Source organism: Canis lupus, chromosome 11 (genome assembly GCF_011100685.1).
Source record: "Canis lupus familiaris isolate Mischka breed German Shepherd chromosome 11, alternate assembly UU_Cfam_GSD_1.0, whole genome shotgun sequence".
Classification (NCBI taxonomy): domain Eukaryota; kingdom Metazoa; phylum Chordata; class Mammalia; order Carnivora; family Canidae; genus Canis; species Canis lupus.
Window position 1 is genome coordinate 44,627,058 of NC_049232.1, and position 18,692 is coordinate 44,645,749.

The window sequence follows — 18,692 nt, forward strand, 5'->3', positions numbered from 1 at the left end:
TGTAGCAAGATTCAAGCACCCTGGATACAGATTGCTTGAATTCAAAGACTCGAACAAAGCCCCATATCTAGATAAGTGGTACACTTCCTACTATGTGGTAGTTGGAAGGATTGGGAGATTTCTATCAAAATAATTTTTTCTCAAAAGCTGATGCCTAAGAAAGCCTCCCTCTTCTACTTCTTCCAGTCTAACCTAATCTTTAACCCCTAATTAAAGCCCTTCTTACCTCCTATATTAGGGTCTCTAGATGGCCCTCATCCACCTAAGAATCTCTTATTTTTCAATCTTCTTTTAGCACAGAATGCTTCTATTCAATTATCCATATATGGTCTTCTACAGTTATCTTCTTACTTTCCATTACTATTTCTTCTCAACTTTTTGTATTATTAGCAGCACAATGACTGTCTTGATGGTGGTAAGCGTTTGTGGCCTCTGTGTCTATCTCAGGCATCCAAACTCACTAAAAATAAACATCCTGTATAAATAAAAATGTGATTATTATGCCAACATGGTTTCAAGACAGACTCTAACCTTATCCCTTGATAAAATCCTTCAAATTGGAAGGCTGCCTTTTCCAATCCACTTCTCTTTAGATATTCTGAAGCCACTACAAGTAGACACTGAACTCCCTTTCTCTGCATTTCTTGATGTTCAATACCTAGGAGTTCTCTCTTCATAGGAATTGAGAATTACCTGAAATATTCCATTAAGTGAAAACCTTTAACTACCTCTTCCCCTTTTCAGGCAAAGCAATGTATATTAGTAAATATGTTATTGAAGAAAAACACTGACTTTCTCAATGAGGACAGCAACGGTTGTGAAGTATCCAAGAGGTTTTCAAGCTTCAGTATATAGCTTGACAATGTAATATAATAACCTTACAAGATATTAAAAATAGACCACTTCCTTTTGTTTCCTCCCCTCTTGTTGTTGCCTCATCCATATTCTCTTCAGGATACAATGAGATTATGTTAGGCCAGTAATAATTTTAGGTCTTTCTACTATTTTAAAAATATTTTATTTATTTATTTGAAAAAGAGTTAGAGCAAGAGAGAGAAAGTGAGAGAACACAGCACGAGGAGCAAGAGGGAGAGAAGGAGTCCAACTCGGGGCTTGATTCCAGGACTCTGGGATCTTGACCTGAGCTGAAGGCAGATGCTTAACTGACTGAATCACCCAGGTGCCCTTGAGTCATTTTAATATGGAGAATCATTTGGTACCTAGGCCATTTTCTTTAATGCTTCCCTCATCCTTCCTTTCTGGGAACCCTTAGTAACCCTGACACTGACTGAGTTGCTTTGTTGTTTGATTGAAATTATGCAAAAACTTCCTTTTCTGTTCATCATATATATTTTTGATACCAATTATAGTTAAACTGACTTATCTTTATCGTGGTTCCTTTGCTTTTCTTCCTGTACCTTTAATTCTGTTTCATGTTGGAAGGCCATTTTTTCCTGGAGGTTTTTTTTTTTTTTTAAACATATGTCTACTCGTTTCTAAAACACCGTGAGACCTATTTTTATATTTTATTTTATCCTTCTTCCCTGTGAATCCTGTGTCAAACATCTGAGCAGTTAGATAGTTTAAGAGCTTCTTTTCTTGGTTGATATTTGCTTTGACATCAATAGGAACTCACATGTGCAAATGAAGACTCTTCTATGGCAAGAATCTTCTTTTAGGACCCATCTGGGTTAGCCAGATAAGTCTGAGGATAGTTTTATATTACTCAAGAAAATTCAACTGTTTATTACTGCTATGTACTCTGAGCTGATTCATACAGGAATGCATTAACAATGTTTAAAAACATTTCATACCATCATATGAAAACATTATCTCCCAATTTACAGGTCTTTATGTATTAATTCCTTAGATGATTTTTTAAAAAGTACATCATTACACAAGATCTGCACAACAATGATGTGAAGTAGTATAGGAATATAGTCTTTTTGTCATTTTTTAGGTAAACTCACTGAGGCTTATCTATAAGATGAGATAATTTTATTAAAACAGTAGAGAATCAGCATTAAAATTTAAAATGTTTTGATTACCAAAACTATTGAGAAGACGTTGAAATGATTTTTAAAAAAAAAATAAGACAAACTGTTTTTGAAAGCCAATTAAACCAATATTTTATACTAATATAACTGAAATGATTAATTCACCTATTCATTTATTTACTTATGCATCCATAGTAGTATTTACTCAACAAAGATCTATTAATTGCCAGAAACTCTGCTACCCACAGGAGCAAATGTAGAGATAAATAAGACAATGCTTGTGCATTATGCAGCAAAGCAGAGAGTGCTTAAAATGCTGGCTCCTGAAACAGAAAATTTGGGTTTCATATATCCAGAGGAAACTAGAAATTGATATACATTTCTACATCTTCTATTTTCATAATAGTTATGTGACATATCTAATGTTTTATGTTAAACACCAGAACAAATTAGTCACAAAAATACATACTAAAAATATGATAGAAAAGTGAATACTGCTTTTTTATTCTGAGGTAATCTTAAGCCACAAAAAGAGTTGCAAAAATAGTTCAAAGATATATGAAATGTCCAAAAAAGGCAAATCAAAAGAGAAAATAGATTAGCTGTTCCTTAGGTTCAGAGGTGGGACAGGATATGGAGAGGAATACAGAATAACAGATGAGTATTTATTTTAGGGTATCTCCATTGACAGTTCACTTGTGTTCCAATACTGACATTTGTATGTGTATCTATATCCTTAGGCTTATGTTTATATATTTGTGTGTCCATAATTATGTTAATGTCATCTGTCATTTCTACTAGTGTTTACTTTGGAAGGGGGCTGGAGATGAATAGTCTTATTTGCCATTTTGATCCCATCCCTTCACTATCCACCCATGAATTTTAAATTCAAATATTCTATTCTCAGCAATAACAGCAAGTCAAAAGATTGTTTGTCCGTAGGGACTCCTGTCAGTGAAAATACTTCACATAGCAGAATGGCTCCCTTCAAGTACACTCCTCCAATTTCAGAAGGCATTCAAGACACATACAGAATCTATTAGCTTCTATAGAATGTCCCCAAGCCCCTACCACCATACCACTCTCCTCTTTTTTAGAGATATCCTCTCATGAAACTATCTCATTATGTAAATGTACTCCTAAGGAAACACACTTTTGTTGAATGTCCTTAGCATAATTCCTTCTTATGCTCATTTTAGATTTTGGGATGGATAAAGTTGACCATACCACACAATACACCATTTTCTCACTAACCCAGAAATATTGAATATATGACGATCATTAAGAGATTGAGATAGTGTAAAATTTTGAACTTTCCAAACCTACACAGTTTTATGGAGACAGAATTGCAAATACTTTTTAAAATACCAAATTAGGGATATTGCCAAGGTTTACAAGACCCATGTGAAATACGTAAACTGAGGTCCAGGCTTCATTTTTGTATGATTAACAAGTTTAGGGGAGGTTAAATACAAGGGTCCTTTAAAAATATCTTTTGCTGATCATCTGAATTGCATACATAATAATTCCTAATCTGTTTTGATTTGAAACACCCTAAAAGGGGTTTCTAATCTTAAAACAAACATTGCTTTGTTATAAGGCATTGTTGTTTTGCTGTTGTTAATATCACCAGTTTAGAACCCATCAAAATTAAATTTACCTATCTAGGGTTCAACTGTCAAGAAAATTCAGCTATCTGTAGTCCTGAATAATGAAAATTTAAAAAGTGTGTGTGTGTTGTTTTTTTTTTTTTTAATTTTTGGCTTTTGAGCAGGTAATTCATTATCAGAAATTCTATTGGTCAAAATGTTAATTATGTCTTTTAAAAACAAATCCCTAGTGTGCCCTTGCTACTGTTTAATATAAAACATTTGTAAATTAGAATGTTTTGTAAGCTTCCAAAAAGCGGTTTATTATATAAATAGAGGTCTATGAAAGGCAGGATATGCACAGCAGCCAGATGCCTCACAGCTCCAAAAGACTAAGCTGCTCCTGAAAGCACCAGAACTTTAGATCCCAGGCTGTTCAAAATGATGACGATATATGGTAAAGAAAATATTAAAAGATTTTAAATTCTACCCCATATATTCTAACTAAAATCAAAAGCATATGGAATACATATCTATAATATTTTCTCTCATTGGAACATTTTAAAGTTTAGTTATTTAGGTTTGTATGTATGTATGTATCTATTTATTTATTTGAGACAAAGAGAGAGGCAGAGACATAGGCAGAGGAAGAAGCAGGGTCCCTGCGAGGAGCCCGATGTGGAACTTGATCCCAGCACCCCAGGATCACGACCGGAGCCAAAGGCAGCCACTCAATCACTGAGCCACCCAGGTGCCCCTAAAGTTTGGATATTTCAAGTGCTGAGCCATTGGGAAATTTTATTTATTCAGAATGATTCATGCACCAAGCACTCTTATTAGAAACTATGTTTCTGTAATCATTTCTGTAAATTATAATTGTTACAGGTTCAAGGACATTTTTCTCAACAGACTATCTTATAAAGTATATATATGTCTTTGTATATGAAACAAATCATTGAATAAGGTCACTAACCAAGGATCAATGCCAAGCATAGGAAAACATATGTGTCAGAGATGTTCTGTATCCAGCACTAAACCAACAGAGACATTCAAATTAATGGATCTAAATTAAAAACAAAAACAAAACAAAAAAACAACAGTCAAATTCAGTCACAGTGGACTGTGTTGTTTGCTGGAATCAAAATGGTTTCTGGTCCTTTAAATGGTTAAATATGTTTTTTTAAAAAATATGTCAAAAATGTTTTATGTCCTGTGATAGAAAAATGTAACAATTGAGTTGGGAAGGGAAAGAGAGGTTAATTCTACATGATGACAGGGAAAGTTAAAAATGCTTTATGGGATAGAGACTAAGCTATATCTTGAAAAAGGAAACAGGCTCATCAGACACAGAAGAGGGAAAATTTAATTTAGGACTTTCATGTGTTTTCTAAGAATTTCAAGGAAACCTTTGAAAGAATGAGTGAGTGAACAAGTGTATGCATGAGGGCAGGGAACTGTGTCAGTAAAGTCAAGGACACAGAAAACATTCTGAAACATTAAATTGTCCATCAATCTGGTATGATGGAGCCCAGATTATGCAGCAGGACCTGGGGAAAGGTAAAGATTGTGATATAGGCAGGGCTGAATGATAGAACACCTCTAGCATGGTCATTTTTTTTTTTTTGACATCACAATGGCAGCAATTTATTAGGAAGATTGATTTGAAATACCACTTAAATTCTCAAACTGATAAAGTTCTTTTTATAATTGGAAGTATCTAGTATTGGCACAGCTGACAACTATTTGGATGGAGGAGAGTGGTGACATTTTGGGAAAACTACCATGCAACTTGGAAAAGATTGTCTAATTCTCTACAGTATCATACAAAGTAAGCATGACATAACAGTAAAGAAGGTCAAATACTGACTCGATATAAGGGTTGAAAGTGGAACAGCAGAAGGTTAAGGTAGATCAGTAAGCGGATGGTGTCAAAGCAAAAATCGCACTAGACAAAATTAAACAGGCAAGGAGGACTTTATTGAATTCAGCCTATTGCAATAAAGAAGAGGGAGACCAGAGCTCAGTCTGAACTCCTTTCCTCTGAGGCAAGGGGGATCCTAAACTATCTGTGTTGGCTAATTGGATGTCCCCCCTCTTCCCCCTGCCAAAAAAAGTTTGCTTTTTCATATTTCCATAACAGCAGATAGATTTACACCTTCAAGCAAAGCCCTCCTACTGGATAATAGGGGAACTATCTTCTTTAATTATATATCAAAGGGATGGCTCCCAAGTTCTGGAAAAAAAGACATTACTGGGTAAAAAATAGGCAAGAGGTATTTAAAAAGATTGACCTCTCAAGGAGGCACCAGAACAATTTACAATTACAAGTTTTCTTATGCACATGTTCTAAGAAAAGGAAGGTCAGAGGCCTACAAGTCAGGAAGGTGGCTATCTTCAGTCAAGCTGGGAGGAACATAAAGATCCTCCTGGTCAATGGGAGGAGAGTGACTAAAATGTGACATGCAGAGTCAAGCTTCAGTGGTGGAAACCAGAAACTATCAGATAGGTGTTGGATTGGAAGGGAATGAAAATATCAAGAAATTGGGTGTTTTTTGAGGTCTAAAAACAAAGTATAGCTAGTGAAAGGTGAACGTACAGGAGATGGCAATAAATACTGATCTCTATACTGCAATTTGACCATTTTCGGATAAGACTATTTCAGCATCACCCATCAATATGATGTTTTAGTGAAAATCTTAAAAGCAAAGAAGAAAAACTGAGGCCAAGTTGATCTCTTATAACAGTAATAGGATATTTTTGGTTTATTTTTGTGATAAACATATTACATGAAACTAGCTCTAATCCACGCATTTTGGAAAACACTGCCAGATAACTTTTCTCTCATTTGAACACACTCTTGCAATGCCTCATTTAATAGTACTGCTTGGAATCTGGTATGATGGTATGAACTAAATGTTCTGGATTGTCATGATTTTGTAGTGTTCGTGGAATGTGGTGATTGTCTTAATACCTTTCTTTGATCTATTTTTTTTTTTTTTTTGCTTTTTATGTTTATTTCTATTCTTACAGGCAGTTAGGGCTTCTAGTTACTTCCAGGTGCCTTTCTCAGCTCTTCTAATTGGCTGTTTTAATCTAAGAAATATAATGGGCTTGTTGAATTTTAAAGAGACTAGAAATAATTAGTACTTATCACTGCTAGGAAGTTGAATGAGAGTGGGGGAGGCAGCAGTTACCTTTACTATAAATACTTCTGTATATTTGGAATTATTATAATATCTGTTTGAAATTTAAAAAGCCTATTTTTAAAAATGATATGTAGATTAACTGCTGTAAGTGAGTACCTGAGGGACTGTCCCCTGACAAAACAGTGTTAATGTAAAAGCTTTGTGGCTTTCCTTTCTGATTGGCCAGAGGTCCTTCTTGGGACACTTTTCAGTTTTCAATGCCCTTTAGATATGTGAGGTTACCAAGTTTTTCAGTTCTGGATACACAGGGCATTATTACATGCGTACATCTTCTAATTCCAGAAGACAAGAATTGTGAAAAAAAAAATCTGAGATCCAATAGGTTCAATTATTTAGCAGTGAAGCCCACTGCAGCTGATTTTGAGGTTTGAGCATTATTTGCACTTGAAAAATGCTTTCCCTTGTCATCACAAGGGAGTATCTGCTCTTCTCATATTATGCAGAACGAAATCTCAGTCAGAATAGGGAAAAACATCAATTATTAATTAGACATAAATTATTCCTAATCTACACACAATACCTAATCCCTGGTTCACAGAAATGCAAATTGTGCTTCAAAAACAATATGTTAACAAGTCATTTCTCTGCAAAAGACACGAGCCCAAGTTCAATATAAAATATAGAACAAATACTTCAAGCTCATTTCAAGGAATATGCTGATGGAAGGTTATCCAGAACAGCAAGGAAATGGAAAACCAGGCAAACAAAATACCCACAAGGTGAACTTGCTTTTTGGTGCTTAAAAAACAACTAGTGTGTCTACCGTAGCTAATTTTTAATTCTTCAAAATAATTAACTGGAAAATTGTCCTAATATATTTACAATGAATCATAAAAACAGCAAGTAAATAACAAGGGAAGCAATGATGACTTTAAGGGTCCATTTTTCGTTACTAGTAAGAACATTCAAAACAAGACCCTAAATGAAAACAAAACAAAACAAACAAACAACAACCAAAAAAAACAGGACCCTAAATCAATGAGCTTATGAGCTTAGGCCATAATATCATAAGCAACTCTGATGAAATAGACTCCTAGACTGAAAGTAATGTACAAAATCACATGGACTGAGCTGTGCAATACGGGCATCTCTCGTATTCAAGGAACTTCAACAGACTTTACGGTAGAAGAAGTGGTTAGATGTTTTTCTGGATTTAAGCGTTCCTTCATACAGCCAGCTCCCTGTATCCTCCATATACCCAGAATCAAAGGAACAGATTCCAGAAAGGTTCTACCATTTCCCTTTCTGGGATCAATGGGAACTTCTGATCTAAAACATTTCAAGTTTTAAGTCGAATTGCCACAGTTCATTGAAATGTATCGCTGTTACACTACTAAAATTCACGAGGGTAACTTTTTCTGTATCTTACTGCTCACCTTAGACTTACTCATTTTAGGCAATGGCTTTAAGGATATGGATCATTTTCTAAAGTATTTTCTCTAAAAGCTGATCCTTAAGAGAGTATCCTTGAGGGAAAAAAAAAAAAGACTGTGGTAAGTAAATTTGGCCAACTGTGCATCTTGTTGGGCTGAGGGTTGCTGCTTTTTTTCTTAATCTCTCCCATTCCTCCCTTTCCTTCAAAGATGAGCATTTAGTATCCTGATGGGACAAGTCTCAGAATACTTACTCGAACATACTTTATTACTGGGTTCGGTCAAGTGATGCTTTAAAGCCTGCACATTGTGGCACTGTCCTTTTTAGTACCTTTTTTGGTGCAGTGATGCAGGTTCACAGAACTGGGACTCTTCTTCGGATCTATCTCTGTTGTTTTTCTTTCTCTTTCTGTCTTTTTCTTCCAGCACTTCCTGCCATGCAGCCTAGTGAATAAGTTGTCTCAGACCTACAGCCTAGCTTTCCTGCTTTCCCCCTTTTTTTTTCTTTTACTTATTCCCTTCATGGAATGTGTTAGGAAATGTGTTAGTATTCCCTTAGAGCGAGTCCACCATATCTGTTGTCTACTTCCCATTTTCATTGAAATGGATGGTAAATGACTTCCAGCCTGGCTCAGTTGGCCATATTCGTCTTCAAATGAATAGAATATCATTGTAAGTGTGGATAAACGAACAGAAATAATTTATTACTGTGTATCTTACCAGCATTCTTAAGAGACTCCACTGGAGTACCAGACACTCACATGTTAATATTAAGAAGTCATTCTGAGTTTCTATTTATTATTATTATTGCTTATTCAATATACACCTTCCTTTGAGGGACCTCACAGAAAGAAAATGCGATTGGCACAAGAACACTCTTGGGTCTCCTAGCCAAAACCTTCCTAATGCTATCGAAACCTACTATTACTTGTAATATATATAGTCTTCTGTTCAGAGAATCTCAGAGTACTTGTATATATTTAATACCTGAGAATTTATAAATAAAATTAAGTTCTGTCACTCAATCACCTAGCTGTGTCCTGAAAATTATTGAAACATGGATTTTTTTAGATATTTCCTATATTGTTATACATTATCTCATGAAGACATTATTTGGGAAATTCTGCTCCAAAATGATGTTGAGATATAAACCACTATCTACATAATCTAAGAAAAAAAGTATCAACTTGACCCAGACTGCCTGTAAAACTGGCCAGTTCTCAGCCTCACTCTACTCACATAGATTTTCCTTAAACCAATGATATTGGAAACAAGAATTTCACTCAACTGAAATACTACTCAAATAGTTGAATTCCTTGATATCGCATTTTACTTCTGACATTTGTACATATGTATCCCAGTAATTTTCCCCAAGATTAATTAGATCTTGAGGAAATCAAAACACCAAAGACTTTAAAGATTACTTACATATCTGTTGTGGCCTATTAAATACTCAATCTTAAGCCACAGACAAAAATCTATAGAAAATTAATAAACTACCCTGATATTGTTCACATATCTAACACATATACAAATTCCAAATTAAATTTATTTTGTGAAGTAGTACTATTTCACAATACTGTTTTTTTCTTTCATTATTCTCGAGTCTCTCTGAAAGTCAGAATAAGCTGTCTTGCTGTAGAAAGTATTTGAACTGAAATTTAGCAAGAAGAATATAGGAATACCACAAATTGCCAATTTCATATAGAATTTCAACTTCCCTAGGCTGCCAAAAATCTCAACTTGAATGGCATTTTCCTTGCTCACTTTTCTCTAAAATACAGGTATTAGGCATGTCATATCAATGAAGCTTTAATATCATTTTGAAGACACTCAAAATTAACCTAAAATCGAACATAGCTCTTCTTCCTCAGCATTTTACTGAAAAGATTATGAAAGTAATATATTTAATATTAAATATTAGCTTATTTTTAAAATACTACAATGGGTCTTTTAGTCATAGAGAAACTAAATAAATTAGATGGGCTTTTTAACGTAAAGAATAACTTGCTTATATAACATTGATTAGCAAAACTGAATAAAAATTAAGGGACATTATCATCTACCAGGCCATAGTATACATAAGCCAAATTGACTCCTTCTCTGACCGATAGGCTATACTTTCTTTTCTTGATGAATGGAAGGTGAATGAAAATTCCTTAATATCAGGTTGATCTAGGAGGAACTTAGAAACCCAGGCATGATGTCTTTGTTGCCTCCTTTTGTTCAAGCTGTCCCAATCCTAAAACCAAGAACGTAACAGAATTTTCCTGGGACTTTGTGGTTATGAGTTGTATGGAGGTGTATAGTGTATACTTTCTTTTTTTTCTTTTAGAAACAAGACTCTAAATGGACTCATTTGGGTTGTATCAAAAGCCACCATAACCAGATCCTTCCAACAGACTAGTTTAAAATCTGGGAACAGAATTCATAGTGCAGAATCTATACCTTACTTGAACCAGAGTTATTAATAAGAATATCTACTGAACCCCTAAAGGAAGTTTATAATCCCACTCCAAACTAGCAGATTCAGAGAAATGTCCTTGAGCCACTGATTCTTGAAAACTCTTTTCAACGAAAAATAGTCCCTTGTACCTTTCATAAAATACAACCTGTCATCCAAGAGTGAACATTAAATTGCTGAAAAGCTGAATGGCCAGAATACATCAAATCTAATTGATAGATCAATTTCTAACATGCAAACTAAACAAGCAAACACTCCATGTAGGAGTAAATAATTGACCAAGTCTAGGCTCTCTATGACTTCTATCTCAGCATTGCTAGTCTGAATATGTCAGGTATATTAACCATGTCTTAGGTGGAAGCCATATATTTTCAAAGTTTTCTGGAAGGAAAAATCTTATCATTTTTCACGACACTTTTTCAGAAAATTAAAACCTTCTGCATTAGATATAATTGTCTTCCATGGTACCTGTGAGCTACAACATACTCAGAAAGCATAGTGATAATAAGATTCCTGTTCCTGATAGGTTGGCTTATGCCCTGTCCCATGCATGAGCACCATCCACTCTGATTTCTACTCTGTTGTTCTATAAACATGGAACATTTTCTAGTCACTTTTTTCATGCTTTCCATTAAACATACCCAGTCCTCCTCATTCCAAATTCTTTCAAAGATGGGTGACACTGATTTTCCTGGAGCTTTCACATAGCCCTCTACACAGACATCCCCTGCTTTGAGCAAGCTTGCCTTAAACTGCTTCACTTTTTCTTTTATTAGTTTCAGAGGTAGAATTTAGTGATTCATCAGTTGCATACAATACCCAGTGCTCATTACATCAAGTGCTTTAATGCCCGTTACTCAGTTATCCCTTCCCTCTAACCACTCCCATCCAACAACCCTCAATTTCTTATAGTTCAGCATCTTTTATGGTTTGCCTCCCTCTCTCTGTTTTCATCTTATTTTTCCTTCTCTTTCCCTATGTTCATCTGTTTTGTTTCTTAAATTCCATATATGTATGAAACACCACTTTGCTTTTACAAAAGATTTATGAGTATCTGTTTTCACTAACTGAAAGAAATCCAAAAAGGGTTTTCAGTTTTACAAAAAAAAAAAAAAAAAGGCAAAAAAATGAAAATAGCATTCAGTACTTGTTTTGCAATGAGCCATTAAAAAGGCAGTGCGCACCCCAAACAGCAACCGTAACATCACCCAGCTCCTTCCCCGGGAACTACACTCAGCATCTCAGCATCAAGCCACCACAACTTTGAACTGTGTCTTTGAACATGTGTGCTGTGTCTTATGTCCATTTATTTTGTGCACCCTTTAGCAAGATGTGTACTAAAAGTATCAGAAAAGCCTAAGAGAGATTGTCTGTTAGTTCTACGAATGCTCAAAACAATTGTCCATATAAATTAATGGTAATTGTTTCTTTGCTTTATGTCATGTCAACTTTTTCAGACACTCAGACACGGGAGAACCACTCTTTCAGACACTGGAGAAAACTGCACTCAGCCAAATTACAAAAATAACACTTTCCTGTACCGCTTAAAGATTTTGTGATATTTTGGAGATGTTTTGTGTCCTTCCAAACTACAAACATAGAGCTTTGAATGTGGTAGACGCTAAATAAATTTGATCTACTATGTCTGTACATTGGTGATCCCAGGATTTGTGGAGATCCTCAACACAAATATTCTTAAAAATATATTTTTGATCAAATTTGCTTTACCATACCAGAATACCCATATTAAATGTGTGTACTCTGCTTTTCACCAACAGTGTTTGAATTTTCCAAGCCCCCCCCAAAAAAAGTTTCTGTGCCTATAAATGCCATCTCTATACCAAATGGAACCCCCAAACTCAAGTTCAAAGGAGAAGACCTGCCCCCTATGTCACTAAACAGTCCAGCCAGACTCCTTTCCTCCTCTGCTCTGTCCAATTTCTCCAGTGCAATTGCTAGTACAGTGATGAATGCACAAATGGAAAGAATGCAATACTGCACATGATTGATTGCATGGCAAAAGGAGAAACCTACAGAAAACCCCAAGCTGGGAACTTATTTTATATCATTCCCTGTTGCTGCTCAGTCGTGAATGCTGCTGTGATTCATTTTCAACACTTTGAAATCTCTTGGTATTTGTAACATGCTCTGAACCAGATATAAATTGATTGCTCAGCCCTACCTTTTTTTTTTTTCAATTGAATTTTTTTTTTTTTTTTTTTTTACTAACATTTAGCAACACACTTAATATTGCTTACATATAGCTTTTATTTCTGCTCGGGGTGGAGGAGGAGATAGTTTTGCCTCAAGAAGATTACATGATTTAAGAGAGCATTGTGTGGTTTCTGTAATGTAATCATTTCTCCTTATGTGTTAGAGAGCATGGCTCACTGAAAATGTAAGATAACTATATATATTTTTGGAATTGAATTATTCCAGCACATTTTTAAAGGAATATATAGGTACTAAAACACATAATGTAGTTTAGAAGTACAAGTTTTGGTCACCACCAGGAGATGAGCTATAAAACAGAATGGAGCCAACCATGATTTCAGTGAGTGTGCCTTGATATGTAAATTCTCTCATTCTCTCTCTCTCTCTCTCTTTCTCATTCTCTCTCTCTCTCTCTCTCTCTCTTAAGAGGATACTAGCTTTCAACATAAGACAGTCTATTAAAAAAAAAAAAACAGAATATTGCTCATTCAAGCATAATAGATGGTAATCACAGTCTACTAAATGTTAAGACAACATAAGAACTTTCTTTTCCTAATCAAAGGACCGAATATTTATTGGTTTAAGTTTTGGCTAATTGTAAAACATAAAAAAAATCAGTTGCTTGTTTCACATATGTTCCAAACACAGGAGTCTTAATAAGCGGTGTAGGATTCAAAGGCCCACGTGGTAAAATCAGGCCTCTTTGACATTTTTGCTTTCTAGAATTTTAAAAGACAGCTTGCTATCTTGCCTAAGTGTTTCCTCCAGGTAGCAGCCTATTAATGCAGGAACAGATTGCTTATTCCACTGGTAGCTAGTAGGAATCAAGCAATTTGTAAAAGGATTTCTCCATAGATTAGCTTTTTTTTCAAGCATGAGTTCTTTGGGTGAAGAATTAGGGCAATATGTCTCCTGGAGCCCTGGAACAAGCATTCAGTGTTACCTTAACTTCAGCCATTGAATATTTTTAACATAACATTTAATTCCTCCCCTTCAACAGCTAGATATACTGTGGCTACTTCAGATGCATTATGAACCTAGAATGTGGTTAGCTGCAGTTACAACTTACCTAGCAAAGAAAATACTGTCTCAAACCTCTACGCAGGTTCTCCACAAATCTAGAAATGATTTATGAACACTTTGGACAGTACAGTAGTACCACTTTGCATTTTTGAACCAGAATGAGTATCTTTGGTACCTGTTATAGGCAAATACTAAGTTCCAGTAAATGCAGGCTCTATTGGTGGCAAAAATTCTGCAAATCAGTGTATACTTCGAAATAAGAAAAAAACAAAGTTTAAAGCATTTATCCTGATTAGAATTTTGCCTCTTTCGCTTACTACGTACATATTCTAGGCAAGCCATTTAAACTCTCAGTGCTGCAGTTATCTAATCTATAAAATACAGAAGCTAATATCTATTTTGTTAGACTTAAATGAGATAACACATAAATTATATAATATCTACTAGATACTCACAAGTGAATAAATGGAGATTTATTGGTTTAACCACAAGGATCCTGAATCCTTCGGCCTTACAGGCTCACTCTGCTCTTTAAATGGTTAGAACCACATTGTGTTTATTGTGGGGTTAGAAGTCCCAGTGTCATGTTTATCTACTGGAGTCAGAGAGGGAAGAGAAGGATAATTTAGAATCTTTTTAAATCCCACTCTGTATTCACAAAAGCTTGATTTTAAATATCTTCTATAGCTTTTCTCAATTTCTGAGAATTATTTCTCCCCATTCCATTTTATACCATCATGAAAAGAATCTTTCTTCATGTGTTTCCCCTAAATGATCATCTACATCTGCCAACAATATAAGACTGTTCTATGCAGTATCTTCACTGAATATTTGTGGGTAATTAAAAGTAATTATAGCATAAAAGAAAATCCAACTTTAAAATAAATGTCATATGGGGCACCTGGGTGTCTCAGTGGATAAGCTTCTGCCTTTGGCTCAGGTCATGATCCCAGGGTCCTGGAATCAAGTCCTGTGTCAGGCTCCCTGTGGAGAGCCTGCTTCTCCCTCTGCCTACGTCACTGCCTCTCTTTGTGTCTCTTGTGAGTAAATAAATAAAATCTATTAAAAAACAAAAAAACTAAATTAAATTAAATGGCAGACAAAACTGTTCCTAGAAACATATCACTAGATCACCATAATAAGAATTTCTTATTTGTTTTGTGACCAATAGAAACAGGTCTGATGGCACGTTGGTGTGGCTTTCTCTTTCTCCAGACATATCCTTCCTCTTTCTCCAGGGCTTCCAAATCTATTTCTTCCCAAACTACCATGAGACAATTTTCAGATTCCTATAATTCAGTGCAACAAAAGGCTTTTCTTCTGAAATTCATCCTTATGGACATTAAATATCCATGTATTCCTTATATTTCCCAGCCTCCTATGTAGTTAGATTGAAGTCATGTAGCTGCTTCTGGCCAATTGGTTGTGAGCAGAAATGACAAGTTTCACTTTAGGGCCAAAAGACTTAAAAGCCAATGTATCTCCTCTCTTTATTTTCCCTACCAAGTTGTCCTTGAGGATGAGTTCCAGATGTAGATTATAAAATACAGAATGGCAACTGAACATGTGTTAGACCTTGTGCAATCAAGAAATAAACATTGTTTTAAACCACTGAGATTTGAAGTTTTTATTTGACTTCCTTATCACTAATTCTCTCCTGAGATTAGCCCTCTGGAAAAGACCTAATATTCACAGACTAGAATGTTGACTTGATCTCATGAAAAACCAAGGTTCTCTAAAAGAAATTATCCTCCAGTATTGACTTCATACTGCTGCAACTGCAACTATCTTTTAAAATATCTTTGTATTTATTATAAACAACTGTTAGTGGGGCACTTGGGCGGCTCAGTCAGTAGAGCATTAGACTCTTGATTTCAGCTCAGGTCATGATCTCAGGGTTTTGGGATCAAACCTCTTGCATTGGGCTCCACACTCAGCAGGGAGTCTGCTTGAGATCCTCTCCCTCTGCCCCGCCCACCCTCTCTCTCACGTAAGTAAATAAATCTTTTTAAAAAATATGTTAATAAACATAATTTTCATCATCTCATTAAGTTTCAGAAAGAAACTACATTGGGCATTAAAAAAAATTGCATTCCTGAGATGCCTGGGTGGCTGAGCGGAGTGGTTGACTGTCTGCTTTTGGTTCGGGCCGTGATCCCAGGGTCCTGGGATTGAGTCCCACATCAGGATCCCTGTAGGGAGCCAGCTTCTCCCTCTGCCTGTGTCTCTGCCCCTCTCTCTATCTTTCATGAATAAATAAATAAAATCTTAAAAACAAAATTTCAGGATGCCTGGGTGGCTCAGCGGTTGAGCATCTGCCTTCAGCTCAGGCCCTGATCCCGGTCTGGGGATTGAGTTCCATGACAGGATTCCTGTGTGTAGCCTGCTTTTCTCTCTGCCTATATCTCTGCCTCTCTCTGTGTGTCTCTCATGAATAAATAAATAAAATCTTTTAAAAAAAATCTGTAGTTCTTTTCTACCCTTCTGAACATGGTTACCTAGAACAATTCAAGAGAAAGAATGAGCAATCAATACTTTTGTGATATTGACAGTAAAAAAAAAAAAAAAAAAAAAAACTCTAGATTGTGCTTTTAAAAATGTCCCTATGTCTAGGAGTAGCTTATTAATTTTCAAGAAACACCCATTTCCCAGGTGATACCAGTTTGTTCTTTGCTAAAAAGCTTTTACTCAAAAAAGACCCATGAAGACAGACTAGGATAATAGAATATAAATTTAAAAGAACTTAAAAGTAGGACTCAAAAGGCAAACTGATTTTAACCAATAAATGTCCTCAATTACTCCCAGGGACCTAAAAGAGAGGCAGACATTATTTTTTATAGGCACTGATGTCACCATTTTGTAAGGTGAAAAAACATAAATAGTTTTCTTTTGAATCTGCCCCCTTAGAATAGTTAACTGGACATGGAAGAGCCCTATACGGAAAGGTTTACACATGTAACAATAAGCATAGATCTCTTTGTGTGTGATGTATTCTGTTTGATTATTTTGTAAACAAACAAACAAACAAAAAGCTGTGTCTCTATGTCTCAGACCATAAGAAAAAAAAAAAGGGATAGAAATACGAATAATCCTTTCTATGGAAAATTAATTGCTTATGGCTTTTAACCACGACAAAATGCAAATTAAAACTGCACTGACATGTCATTTCTCTCCTGTCACAGTGTGAAAATACAAAGTTTGACAACATAATTTTGAATGAAGTTGTTGAAACACTGGAATTCTCATACCTTATCAGTGGTCATTAATAATCACACATCATTTACAGAAAGACATTTAAAAATATCTATAAAAAGTGTGTATTTATTTGAATTCTGATTTATAACTACCACCTTTAAGAATCTGTTAAAGACATACTGAAAAATGTTAAGATATATATAGAAGGTTATTCCATACAGCTTTATTTGAAATGGCACACAAATAGGAAACTCAAATGTTCAAAAGTTAGGGGACTAACTAGGTAAATTACAGTATGAGCACACTATAAAATAAAATATGACATGCCATTACAATGCAGTAGACTACAGTTTTAAAAAGGAATGGGGAGGGGTGCCTGGGTGGCTCAGCAGTTGGGCGTCTGCCTTGGGCTCAGGTCTGGGATCGAGTCTCACATTGGGCTGCTACAGAAAGCCTGCTTCTCCCTCTGCCTATCTCTCTGACCGCCCCCCACACCCCCATCTCTCATGAAAATTAAAAAAAAATAAAAAGGAATGAAGAATTTCTCTATATATAATTATGGAACAATCAACACAGTAAGTGTTAAGTAAACAAGGCAAAATAGAGTGCACCTTATATCACAAACTACCATTTATCTATGAAGGAGAGAAAATATTTATGCATAAGCATTTGCTTATCTTAAAAATCATAGAAGAATGAGATTTTTAAAAGGTTATACACAGTAAGTAAAAGAAATAGGGTAAAGAGTAGGCAAAGAAGCTGAACTTTTTTTTAAAGAAGACACAAAATATTTGTCATCAGGGAAATGCAACCCCAAACTACAATGAGATACCACTTTAAAATATCTAGGATGGCTATAATCAAAATATATATACCATCAAATGTTGGAAAGGATGTGACAATCAGAACACTCAACATTGCTGGTGGAAATGTAAAATGTTGCAATCACTTTGGAAAACAGTCTGCCAAGTCCTCAAAAGGTTAAACCTGAAGTAACCAACTGACCCAGCAATTCCACAATGAGATAAATATACAGAAAAGAAAGAAAACTTGTGTCTTATGTGAAAAAAATTATATACAAATGTCCAGAGCATTATTCAAAATAATGAATGAACTAGAAACCACCAATGTCATCAACTGCAAAATGGAAAAAATATGTGTGGTACCATACACTGAATATTCAACCATAAAAGTGAATGAAGTACTAAACTCTGTTACAACATGGTTGCTCCTTGAAAACATTATGCTGGGGTGCCTAGGTGGCTCAGTGGTTTAGTGTCTGCCTTTGGCTTAGATCTTGACTCCAGGGTCCTGAGATCCAGTCCCACATCAGGCTTCTCACGGGATCCTGCTTCTCCCTCTGCCTTTGTCTCTGCCTCTCTCTGTGTGTCTCTCATGAATAAATAAATAAATTCTTTTAAAAAAATGCTAAGTAAAAGAAGCCAGACACATAAGGCCACATTATATGATTCCATTTATATGAAATGTCGAAAACAGGAAAATCTACAGAGCTATAAAGGACCCTAGTGATTAACTAGGGCTGAAGGAGTGGAGGGAAAGGGGGCTGACTGCTAATAGTTGCAGGCACAAGGGGTAGAAACCAGACTGATTCTTTCAGTGCACCATGTTTG

At 35.4% G+C, this 18,692-nt stretch overlaps 1 long non-coding RNA gene across 9 annotated transcripts in view; it reads right to left on the minus strand.

Moving 5' to 3' along the window:
* The window catches only part of LOC111098070, a 293,135-nt gene that overhangs the window by 146,884 nt on the left and 127,559 nt on the right, over nucleotides 1–18,692 (minus strand). For 7 of the 9 annotated variants that reach the window (XR_005366846.1, XR_005366847.1, XR_005366849.1 and 4 more), the window contains exons 4-5: nucleotides 14,322–14,461; nucleotides 227–475 (exon numbers count right to left, since the gene is read on the minus strand). This is a non-coding gene — a long non-coding RNA (uncharacterized LOC111098070). Of the gene's footprint in view, nucleotides 1–226; nucleotides 476–8,168; nucleotides 8,259–14,321; nucleotides 14,462–18,692 lie in introns of all 9 variants that reach the window. The other 2 variants (XR_005366850.1, XR_005366852.1) reach the window with 2 other exon arrangements.